Source organism: Pteropus medius, unplaced genomic scaffold, assembly GCF_902729225.1.
Source record: "Pteropus medius unplaced genomic scaffold, Ma_sr-lr_union100, whole genome shotgun sequence".
Lineage (NCBI taxonomy): Eukaryota > Metazoa > Chordata > Mammalia > Chiroptera > Pteropodidae > Pteropus > Pteropus medius.
In genome coordinates this window covers 6,246,599-6,257,633 of record NW_024349802.1, presented here as the reverse complement: position 1 = coordinate 6,257,633, position 11,035 = coordinate 6,246,599, and positions in this window count along the sequence as shown.

Here is an 11,035-nt window from a genome sequence, read left to right as displayed (position 1 = left end):
GCCCCTCTGGGTCCAGGCTCAGCCGGGCTGGCTGCGGATCAAAGGGCCAGGGCCGTCTCTCTCCGCGGTCAGATCCTATCTACGCCCGCCCAGCGGGCGGCCTCTGCGCCCCACCTCAGGGCTAGAGCGCCCTCTTTTCCTCCCTTCCGGGGGCTAGAGGTTGGCGGGGGGGCACCAATGCTCTGTATGACGATGGAGATGTGGGGAAGACTGCCTATTAGGTGCCCCCAGTCTCCTTTCTTGATGTGAGCTCGCTGTTCAGTCTTACCTCAGTCCCTCTAGAGTGGGAGGAGGGGCTCCTGCTAAGAGTGACCCAGTCCCGAGGGAAGAGAGTGCAGGAGGAGGGGCCCACCTAAACAGCTGAGGTTATAAGGTCTGGCTTCCGGATGAGCTTCCTATGGGAAAGCTGAGAGGGAATACGGATCTGCCTAATCCGAAGGCTTTGGGGTCCTGCTTTTGAGAGTAACTCCAGCTTAGCAGGAGCCTCCTCCAGGACAGTCCCCAGACCCATGAAGTTCCAGTGGACACAAGCCAGCGAGGTTTCTCCAGTCCATGGAGAAAGGAGAGAAGTCAGGGCAACAGTGAGGGGGTTTGTTTTTCTCAAGAAGGCTAAATTTTTTCATCTTAAAAAGTATTAGCCTTTAATCACAGATTATGAATTTTCTGCTCTATTAGTGTGAAAACAGCCTTTTTAACTACCATGATGGTGAGAATTGATTTTTTTTTAAATGTCCTTATTTGGCAAAAGAAAAACTTGGCCACTCTCTATTCACTCTCTCACCCTTAAATTTCTTTGAACATTTTATAGGGCTTTGAAATCTTAAGGTCTGGGAGCCACTGCCCTAGAGGGTCATGGCTCCAGCCTCTAGCCCAGCTGGGTGGAACCAGGGAAGGGGGCAGGTGAGTAGAGAGAATAGGAGTGTGAGGAGGGATGAGGGAGGGAGAAAGAGGCTGAGTCTCAGACATCCACAGCCACACTGAAATCAGCCTAAAAGCCCGCTGAGGGAGCATCTACTGTGTATGAAACCCTGGGCTCAGGCTTTGGAGAGGGAAGAGGAAGAAAAGGCCACTCCAGGAGGCATTGGCTGCTTGAGAAGCTGAGAAATTATTAGAGCCCAGTTTGTTGCTGGATTTGTCCATACAGACCATGGGCAGAAGGAGCTCTGATATGGTGAGATCAATGGGGCTGGAGTGGTCAAGTTGGCTTCCTGGAGGAGGCAGACTTTATCTGAGCATGGAAGGCTCTAGGGTTTGGAGAGATAGGAAAAAGAGTTCAGGCTGGTCCTCAAAAGGCAGGTACAGCTCTGCAGCAGCCCCTTGTCTGGTTAGCCCTGATTCCATCATGATCATCCACACAATGATTTCGTATTACTGAATGATTGCTCTGTACCATGTCAAAAGCTTCACACACATCTCATTTAATCATCATACCAATCCTATGACATGGGTTTTATTATCCTCATTTATGAATGAAGAAACTAAAGCTCAGAGAGGATAAATAAGTCACCCAAGTTCTCACAGTTTGGAAATGAAGGTATCCGAATTCCAAACCCAGGAAGTCTGACTCCTGAGCCTGCACTCTAACTGTTACACTGTAGAGTTCCATTATGACCTCTACAATTTCAGAGGGAGGTCTTATCTACTTTGCGGACTTTGCAGACAAATGCCGATGAGTGAGCTGTCACTAATAGAGTTTTGACTTTCTGGGTGGCCCATGCTGTGAGGAAGGGCCACCAGGAGGACTGGGATATCTCCCTGGTGGTCCATATAGGGTGGCTTAAGCTCTTTGCTGGGTAAGAGGGCCCAGAGCATCTCCCTTGAGTCAGACCAAGCTCGGTCTGTACCATCTCTTCCCTGGGCCCCACCCTGGACTGAGTACTGACTCAGATCATATATGGAGACAATAGACTTTGGGGTTCTTCCATGGGATGGTGACTAAGGTCTGCTGTGGCTGCCCCCCCTGGAGGTGACCAGGGAGTTTTGGGACCAGGGCCAGCTGCAGGAAGGCTCCAGAGTCTTTTGGACTTATGTAGCCCAGGTCAGAGCTGGAGATTTAATGAGGCTCCGTCTTCATGCAAATTAACCAGGTAGATATGTGCTGTCCTCAGATGCTAGACACAGCCCAGAGAACTTGCGAGGTTGAGGATTGGAGCAAGAGAGCTCTGGCTTTGGATTTAGGCACCCCTGAGATTTCCTCCCTGCCCTACCATTAACCAGCTGGGGGACTCCAGACAAATCACTGACCCTCTCTGAGGCTCAACTTCCTTTTGGGTAAAATGGGTATCACACCGAACATTCCTCACACTGTGAGAGCGAGGTTGAGATGAATCATGGATCCTAAGAAAGAGCTTAGCACAACGCCTGGCACATTCCGAGTGCTCTAATAAATGGGTGCTCTTGAGGTAGAAATTTTTCGGAAGTTGTTAGGCTAATTGGCTCTTCATGTAACGTCATGTAAATCATCTAAGTGTTCTCATGGCCTGAGCCCACTTAATCACAGCTAAGGCTGAAAATATACATTTCCTTTCCTTTTCTTTCAAGTTCCTTTAACATGAAAGGCCCACACGAACTCTGACCTTTTCTAACAGGGAGACCCTTGAAATGCAGCATTTCCAGAAAACGACTCAAAGGAGCCCCAGATGGATTTGGTAAATTACAACGAGGAGGAGCAGTTCAGAGTGGCGTCTCTTCCTGCCCGCCAGCCCGCCTGGCATCCTGTTGGGGCTTGCCAAATGCTGCCTGGAGGCCCGGCTGCTGGGTTGGGCAGAAACACTTTCCGTGGAGCCTCCTCTCTCAGGGCGCAGCCTGGTCACACATCCTAGAGGAAGACTGTGGTTTGTTACTAGAAATACAGTTTGCTCTCTGGAGACTGTGTGTAGTTTTGCTGTAAGTTCGTGTGTGTGTGTCCATGTGTGTGCACGTGGATGGTGCCGGCCTGAGCATAGGAAAGACACACAGTTGCTGTGATGTGACAGCTGCCATAAAATGAAGCAAGAAGGGTTTGAGGTCATTTCTTCCTTCCTTATAGTCTTCTGTGGGTTCTTCCCCTACCCTCTTCTTTTGTGCAATAACCAAGGATTGCTCTTAAAATAAAATTTAATCATAAAGGTAGATGTTAGCTATTCCTGATGTAACTCCAAGGAAGTTCTGTCAAATTGGCTTGAAGGGTGGTGGTGATGAGGTTACAAAGAGAGCTGCACCACAGCTTTGAGGGCTTGTTATGACAATTTCCCATGGGCTCATTTCCCACATTGTGTCAGCAACTGTTCCCAATGAATGGGGCTGGGATTTACTCACCAGAATGAATAGCCTTGGGTTTCCACAAGAAAAGGTCTGGAGTCAACGCCACCAAGGTATCAGCAGCAAAGGCAAGCCAGGAGGGCTGCTGTGTGCCAAACACTGTGCTACCAAGGCTCATTGATCTCCTAAGAGCTTAGTAGTGGGAGGCCTGTGTCCTGGTCCCCGCTCCACCCTGGCCTGCTGGGTGAACGCGAGTAAGTCCTCTTTGCCTTCTCTGGGCCCAGTGCTCCTTACCTAGTTCCAGGGATGCAGTGAGGAGCCCAGCAATGAGACCAGAGGTGAGAGACAAGAGGCATCCATCGCAAATGCAACAAGAAGTGGGGAACACTGAGGTCCAGAGTCCATGTGGGAGTCGCCTGCAGCTTCACAGAGAAGCCCCAGATACATTTACATAGGAAAGGATCACTAGAGATCTCTTTTTGAAACAAGGCTATAAAGCTTTCCTGCTTATCCCTAGGACCTGGCATAGAGCTGGTAAACTGCAGAGCTCAGAGATTTTTGAATGGATGACTGAATGGATGGATGGATGGATGGATGGATGGATGAATAAATAGATGGATAGATGGGTGAATCATTTATGGAAATAATCACTTAAGATCCAGGGATGGGGTAGCAGGCCTAGTACCTGCTTTCGAAGAACTTGCCATCTTGTGGGGAACATCAGGCTGGATAGAGATTCCAGGAGCTGGGAGTTCAGAAACATAGTTGTTGTGAAACATGGCATGCAAACCGGCAGTCAGGGAGGACTTCCTGGAGGAAGAAGGTCAGCCCAGGATGCAAGTAAGATTTAAGAGGACAGGGCCTCCATCAGGTGGGGCAGTAGCCACTTTCTGGATTTTGGTGGACTTTGACCCCGTAGGGTCTCTGGGGCCTAGGTGAGTCGGAATCTTGGGAGAGAGTGTGGCCATGCTCAGAATGAAACATTTTCATGTCCCAGATTCTACAGTTCTCCCAGCCCCTTCCACCTGGGACAATTCCTCCCAAGTACCTCAGTCCTCAGGCACTGGCTCTCCCTATTTGCCCTCTCCTAGAACACACTTCCCCCTGGGTACATAATTCACCATCTTGCACTGGGCTTTGAGGCTTTTCTCCGCAGTACCCCATGGAGAGCGCCCTCTTGTTTCTAGCAGCTGGGATGGTGCAGGAAGGAGCAACAGGACATGGTGGGCAGGGAGGATTTGAGGAGGACCTGCGCCAGATCCTGTAGTCACTGCCAGTCCCAAAGCACACAGCCAGTAGAGGCTCTGAGAAGCCCTGCGCTAGAGAAACCAAGTCTAGCTTCCTTCAGCCAAGTGTCTCCCAAACTTATTTGACCATAAAACTATTTTTTCACGTATGATTGTCCAAAGAACATGGTTCCTCTGAAAGTCTTTTGAGGAATGCTTTTATCCCTGGTTTCAGGAGGCAGGGAGGGGCACTCCTTATCTAAAACATATTCCAATTTGTGTGCCCGATATGGAGGAAATTACCGATCGTTGAACCCCAAACTGATCACCACAGCTCTAACCAGGCTTCACTCCTGCCCTACTGGATTCTCAGCCTCTTGGGATGATGTAAACTTCATCTGTGCCTTGCCGAGTGCTCACCTGGACCAAGCATACTGTGGTGCTTAATAAATGCCCATGGGATGGAGCTCTTGCATAAAGGTCCTCAAGCTTCCTCAAGCTCCCAGGGACTATTCTCAGTGGTCTGTGGGCTGGGAATTCCACAGTGTCTGAGATGCTGTGTTTTGTCAAGACTCATCTCTGGTCTCCGCCTCGCCCAGGAAGCCATCCTACCTACTCGAGTCCACAGGAGCCTCTCTCCTTCCCTACTCTCATTCCCTTTAGAGCTGTCCAGTCTCTGTTTCCTGTGAGTGGATCTCCCGTCCTTCAACTACTGTCTTTGTCCTCTGATGGTCAAGAGCTAGGCTTGAAACTCACAGACTGTGTGTGAACTGGGGCTTCTCCACTTACTCATTGTGGGAGGGAGCTTGGGTGAGTCACCACCCTCTTGGAGCCTTCAGTTCTTCATATGTTAAGTGAGGGCAAAAATAATGCTTGTCTCAAAGAGCTGGAAAGATGGGATGAGTTTCCGCTGGTAAAGTCCTTAGCATGGTATCTAGTGCAGAGCAGGTACTTGCTAAGTGGCAACCAGTGTCAATTATTATTGTTTCCAGCCAGTAAGGCTGTGCTTGGGACCAGATCCTTAGAAGTGCTTAGCAGAGGCTGTCCCTACAATCCTGCAGTCCTGCTAGTTGTGGGTGGAGAGCAGAGACCAGGGTGGGGAAGGCACCAGGAACCCTGCTGTCTGAGACCAGGCTGAGGCCGCCAAGTGTTCGGCCCAAGTGGAGACTCCTTCTACCAGGAAGTGGCCATCTCCAGATGTCTGCAGGCCGGAGAGAGGCGGCTGGCCTGTGGGGCCTGAGGGCAGAGACAGGACTAATGGGAGGAAATTACACAGAGAGATTTCATCTCGGCCTGAGGAAGCACGTCTACCAGTCAGAGCCGGCCAACCGTGGCCTGTCCAGGCCGCCGACAGAGGCAGTGAGTTCCCTGTCACCAGAGGTGTGCGAGCGGAGGTTGGGGGCTCCTGAGGGAGGGAAGCCACTGAGGGGGTTTCTACCTTCGAGGCTCCTCTGAGGCTGTGGGCAGTCCTTTGCACTTCTTGTGCGGTGCTGTCCCTCACTTTGCCCAGAGCCACTGCAGGCGTCTGGGCAATAGCAGGCTCTGAGGTGAGCGTGAGGGCGAAGGCTTGGACATCTCTGGCTCCAAAATGGGGCTGGAGCTCAAGGGGAAGATTGCCGTAAGAGGCTGATCTCAAGGGAGTCTAATAATGACAACATCAGCTTTTTGGGGAGGGAGCTTAGTGCAAAGGCTAGCAGCATGGAGCCTGAGCCGGTTCTGTGCCCAGGCACCCGCTCAGACCTGCTGGGGGCAGGGAGGACAGAAATTGGCAGTAGGAGAGGGCTCGTTCTTAAATCAGCCTCCCCTCACTTGTTTCAACTTCTAAAACCAGGGACTGGAAGGAGAAAGATGAGAAGAAGCAGCAGAGGAAAGAGCCTGGGTTTCAATTTGTTTCTGCCACTAGGTAGCTTTGTGACTTTGGGCAAGTCACTTAACTTCTCTGGGCTTTAGTTTTCTCATCCTTAAAATGGAATGAGAATAATACCTATCTCACTGGATTCTTGTAAAGATGAAATGAGTTATTGTTTGTAAAGTACTTGGATTAGTTTGTGGTCCATTGTAAGTATTTGTGAAATAGACAAAAATTAATTGAGAAACTCATCTCTGCCCAGCCTAGTAATATGCAAGGGGCTTTATATCAATCACCTTGTTCAGTCTTCACAAAAGCCTAATGTTGAAAATACTATTATTACAGAAGTGAATCTGAGAAGGTCAAGTTCCTTGCTCTAGGTCACACAGCTGGTAAGAGGTAGAGCTAAGGTTTAAACTGAGAATGGTCTGTCTCCTGGACCCGGGCTCTCCACCACTCAGCTCTGCTGCCCCAGGAGTCTGCAGCCCCTCCGGGGAGGTCAACTACAGATCAACATGTGGGAGGGGAGTCAGAGAAACCTATGCCTTCTCCCCACCCCTACTTGCTCAGGCTGGAAGCCCCCCTCCTTGGCTGCCTGGGAGAGATTTCTCTGACTAATTTGTGGAAATGTTGCTGGGTGACTTGGATTACAAATTGCAGCCCTGCTTCCTCCAGCTGAGTAATCTCCATTGTGGGGTCCTGGAAGCAGCCAGAGTTCTGGGCCGGCTGTGTTTGCCTTGGCGGTGACATTTCTGAAAGAGCTGGGCCACCCCAGACAGCCTCCAGGGACAATGGACAGGAGCTGAGAGACCTTGGTTCCTACACAGTCTCTCTGGGTGTGGGTGGGGCTGTGGGCCTAGAGTGTCCTGCTCACTCCCATTTCCTCTTCTGTCCCAGTGGCCTAGTCACTGTCCCAAAGGTGAGGCATCAGAGCTCTGCCTCATTGAGGGGAATAACACGCTACTTTCTGGTGATAGACAGAGCACCAGAGAGCTGTTGGGGTTGCCCCTTCTCACATCTCCAGCCTCTGGAGCTGTCCTAAGATATGCAGAGCCAGCCTCACTCTGCAGGGGTGAAAGTGCTCCTCTGCGCCTTTGGGTCACTGGTAGGCCTTTGCTGGCGACTGTGGTTTTCCTTGTCAGCTTTGCTGCTTTTGTTATTTGTTCACAGCTCTATTATTACTGACATCTTAAAGGGTTTCCCCTTCTTGTCAACTTTGTCTTTTGTTTGTACAATTTTAGAACTTTTCTCCCTCTTTTTTTCTCAGCTCATAGTTTTGGAAGATTCTAAAGCCGGAGGTGAGTCTGGGGCTGGTTTAAAAGCAACTTCCGCTACATCCCTGGTCTCCCTGCCCCCCACAGGCCTGAGGGGCCCCCAGGGAGGGCCCAGCTCTGAGGGCAGCATCTGGGGGAGATCTCGCCCCTTTGAACTGGGGATTCTTTTTCCTGTTCTAAGTGGGAGCTTTGGTGCCTCTAGCCCTGCACATCCAAGCCCTCTCTGTGCCAAGCAAGTCACCTCACTTCTCTGGGCCTGTAGGGCCCTGAGAAACATGGCAGATGCTGACAAGATAGGGTATGGGGCCCCTCTGCTCATCCTGACTCACTGTGGGACTAGGTCTTTGACCAAAAACTCCTCTTCTGAAATTCACAACCCCTCTGGTTTGGGTGGGGTCTTCTTCAGTTGCAGCAGGCTGGACCACGGCAACTGGCTTCTTGTAATGGATTCCCGGCCATAGGTCCAGAGCTGGGAAGGCCCTTCCATTCTGGCTGTGGGGGGCCAGTGCTTGGCATTTGGTTTCTGGAAGGGCATGTCTGCAGAGCTGAGATCTCTCAGGCTCTCAGAGGTTAACCTGAATTCCTACCTCCACGCTAGAGCTGGAGAGATGATCCCTGCCTCCAGCTCACCCCGGTCGGTATCCAGGACTCCAAACTGAGGAGGGATGGAAGTCCCAAGCTCCACCCTCTACAATAGTGGAGGTGGGGCCTGGCTGGTCCCTGAACTACTCATGTTTGCGTGACCGAGCTCTAACGTTTCACGTTAGAAGAGGAGATTCAGATCTGCAGGGGAAAAGTGTTTAAAACCCCATGGTTGCTGGGACTTGTATGTGAGACGGACTCACAGTGTGCCTGCACCCCAGCGTGGGAAATGCTATCTTGGTCTTTCCTTTGCACCCACACAAAGTCCTAAAGGTGGCCAGGCTCCAGCTTGCAGGCTTATTGGGGAGCTGAGCTATGATGTCTGCGCAAGGAGGGCTTATCCTACCTTATTCACTGCTAGTGCTGGAGCCCCAGGTACTGGTCGAGCATCAGTGGGAAGTTAGATGATTATGCTGTATGGACAAGGACCTGGTGGAATTAAGTTCCTAGGACGGCAGAGTCCATTTTGCAGGCCCTCAGAGGGAGGTGTTCAACAAAAAACTTAACTACCATGGCTGAAAGCCTTTTTAAAAGAAAGGATTTATTGGGCCATTTTGCTAGCAAGAAAAGGATCAGGTCCTGGGGCATGAAGCCTAAACCAGCAGCAGCAGGGCTAGATGGAAAAGTCACCTTGTCCACCGTCCTTGAGTCGATGGGCTCTTTATATATCAAGTAGGGAAGGGAAGAAAGATGCAAGTTGTAAGAAGAAAAAAAAAATTCTGAGATGTTCTAAAATTACATTGGCCAGGGAAAGAGAGAGAGACAGAACAGTTAGCTTGCTAATCACTGTGGACCAGCTCTGACCAAAGACTGCTCACGTTCTTGTATATTTGTTGGAATTTAGGATCAATTTCCAGGTAGCTATTTCCATGATTATTCAAAAGAGAAAATAGCCAGGCACTATTGAACCCCAGGGGCCTCTGCTTCTTATTTGCACATGAGCCGCCCACAGCTAATCCACATGGTGGACACTTCTCTAGGACTCATCTGCACTTAGGCCAGGACTAGCCCCGCTTCACTTCCTCCCATTCCCTGGTCCCTGGTGTCTACAGCTCATGCAAATCCTTTCAGAATGGCTTACATCTTTCTCCCCCTACTTGATGTATAAAAATGCTTGCAAGACTGAAAAACGATGCACATTCTTTTCCCACCTAGCCAGGCTGCTGGTGGTTTAGAAGCCATGCCCCGAGACCAGTCTTCTTTTGCTAGCAATGGCCTAATAAACCCTTTCTTTTAAAAAGTTTTGCAGATGTGCAAGTTAAAACTTTTTGTTTAACAGCTGTTTTGAAAGAATTGACATTGACTATAGATAAAGGGGGTGGGAGAAGGTGAAGCTGGGCTAGGGTTAGTTCTAGGATAGGTGCCCAGTCGGTAAGGAAGAAATGTTTGTTTTTCAGGATTAGTTGTGGGCAACAGTCTTGAAAATTCAAGCATATGCAGGATGCCATGGCTCCTGGGGTTTGGTGGCTGCCTGGCTATTCTGTTTTAGATAATCAAGGAAATAGCCACCTGGAAGTTAATTCAAAGTTCCACCTTATACTCTGGAATGTTAGCAGGCTTTTGTTGGTTTGCCTTGCAGTTGTTAACCCTTGATTAACCCTTTCTTGTCTCTTCCTTCCACCCTCTGGTCCGCTGTGATTTCATTTGGGACATCTCAGAATCTTCTCCTGGTCAGAGGAGAGCAGTGAGGACCAGAGTGGTCAGGGAGAGTCCCAAGGGGAGGGGCCAGAGTTGCGCACTGAAGAGCAAGTGAGGTGGGCAGTAGGGAGTTGGGGAGCCTTGTGGAGAAAGGCTGGGGGTGATCCTCCCCTGTCCCACCTTCCCTGACCAGCCCTGAGCACCCAGGAAAGCCTGACTACTAGAGCTCAGATTCAGGAGATTGCTAGGACCTCCAAATGTATAGACAGGGGAAACTGAGGCTCAGAAAGGCAGGGACCTGCCTGGCTATCACAGGTCATTTGAGCTCCTTCCTCTACTCTATAGTCCTCCAAATTTAGGAACCATCTGCCCTAGGCTCAGGAAATCTTGAAACATGCAGCAAAGCAAAATAGGCAAAAATCCATAGCACCAATTTAGTGTTTTGAGTTGCTTTTGTAATAAAAAATAAACCATTTAATGTTATTTAAAAAACGCAGGTGGAAATAAAAACTTTGGGGATTGAGTGGAACTTGGGAGATTGCTCCCATTACAAGCAGTTCACTCACTTACTGCCCTGGGTGACCAGGTGGCTCTTTGCACAACCTTCTGGTTTAGTCCTGGGGAGGCCAGGATTCTGCTCCAGAGCAGCAGAGGCTGCACACAGACACCCCCTGGTGGCTGGCTCTGGAAGAGGCTGTGTCTGAATTTCAGGGATGAGAAGAAAGGAGGGTGATGCTCAGACAATGGGACCTCACGTCCCCTATAGCTGCTACCACTGCATTCTAGAGGGTCTTACTGGCAGAATTCATCTCCCTCAGTTATCAGGGAGCTGTGACAGGGTTCTCACCTGGGCTCTGAAGCAGGCCTGGTGGCCAGATGTGCGGGTTCAATTGAACCTCAGAAGAGGGTTTTAGAACAGAATCACTCACACGGGTTCTAAAGAGGGCGACAGGCTTCATGAAGGCCTGGCAGCCTCCAATGGTTCCTGAGCTTCATGCTCGAACCCCGCCTTCAGTGTTGGTGACAGAGCTGTGACACGTAACTGGTGAGGCCCCACAGTAAGGGGCAGTGCAAAGGTGTCCTTGAGAGTGACTCAGGGGTCAGGAGTCCGGGCCCTACTTTGGCTCAGCTGCTCAGGCTGGTGGGATAGTCATAAAAAAACAAAA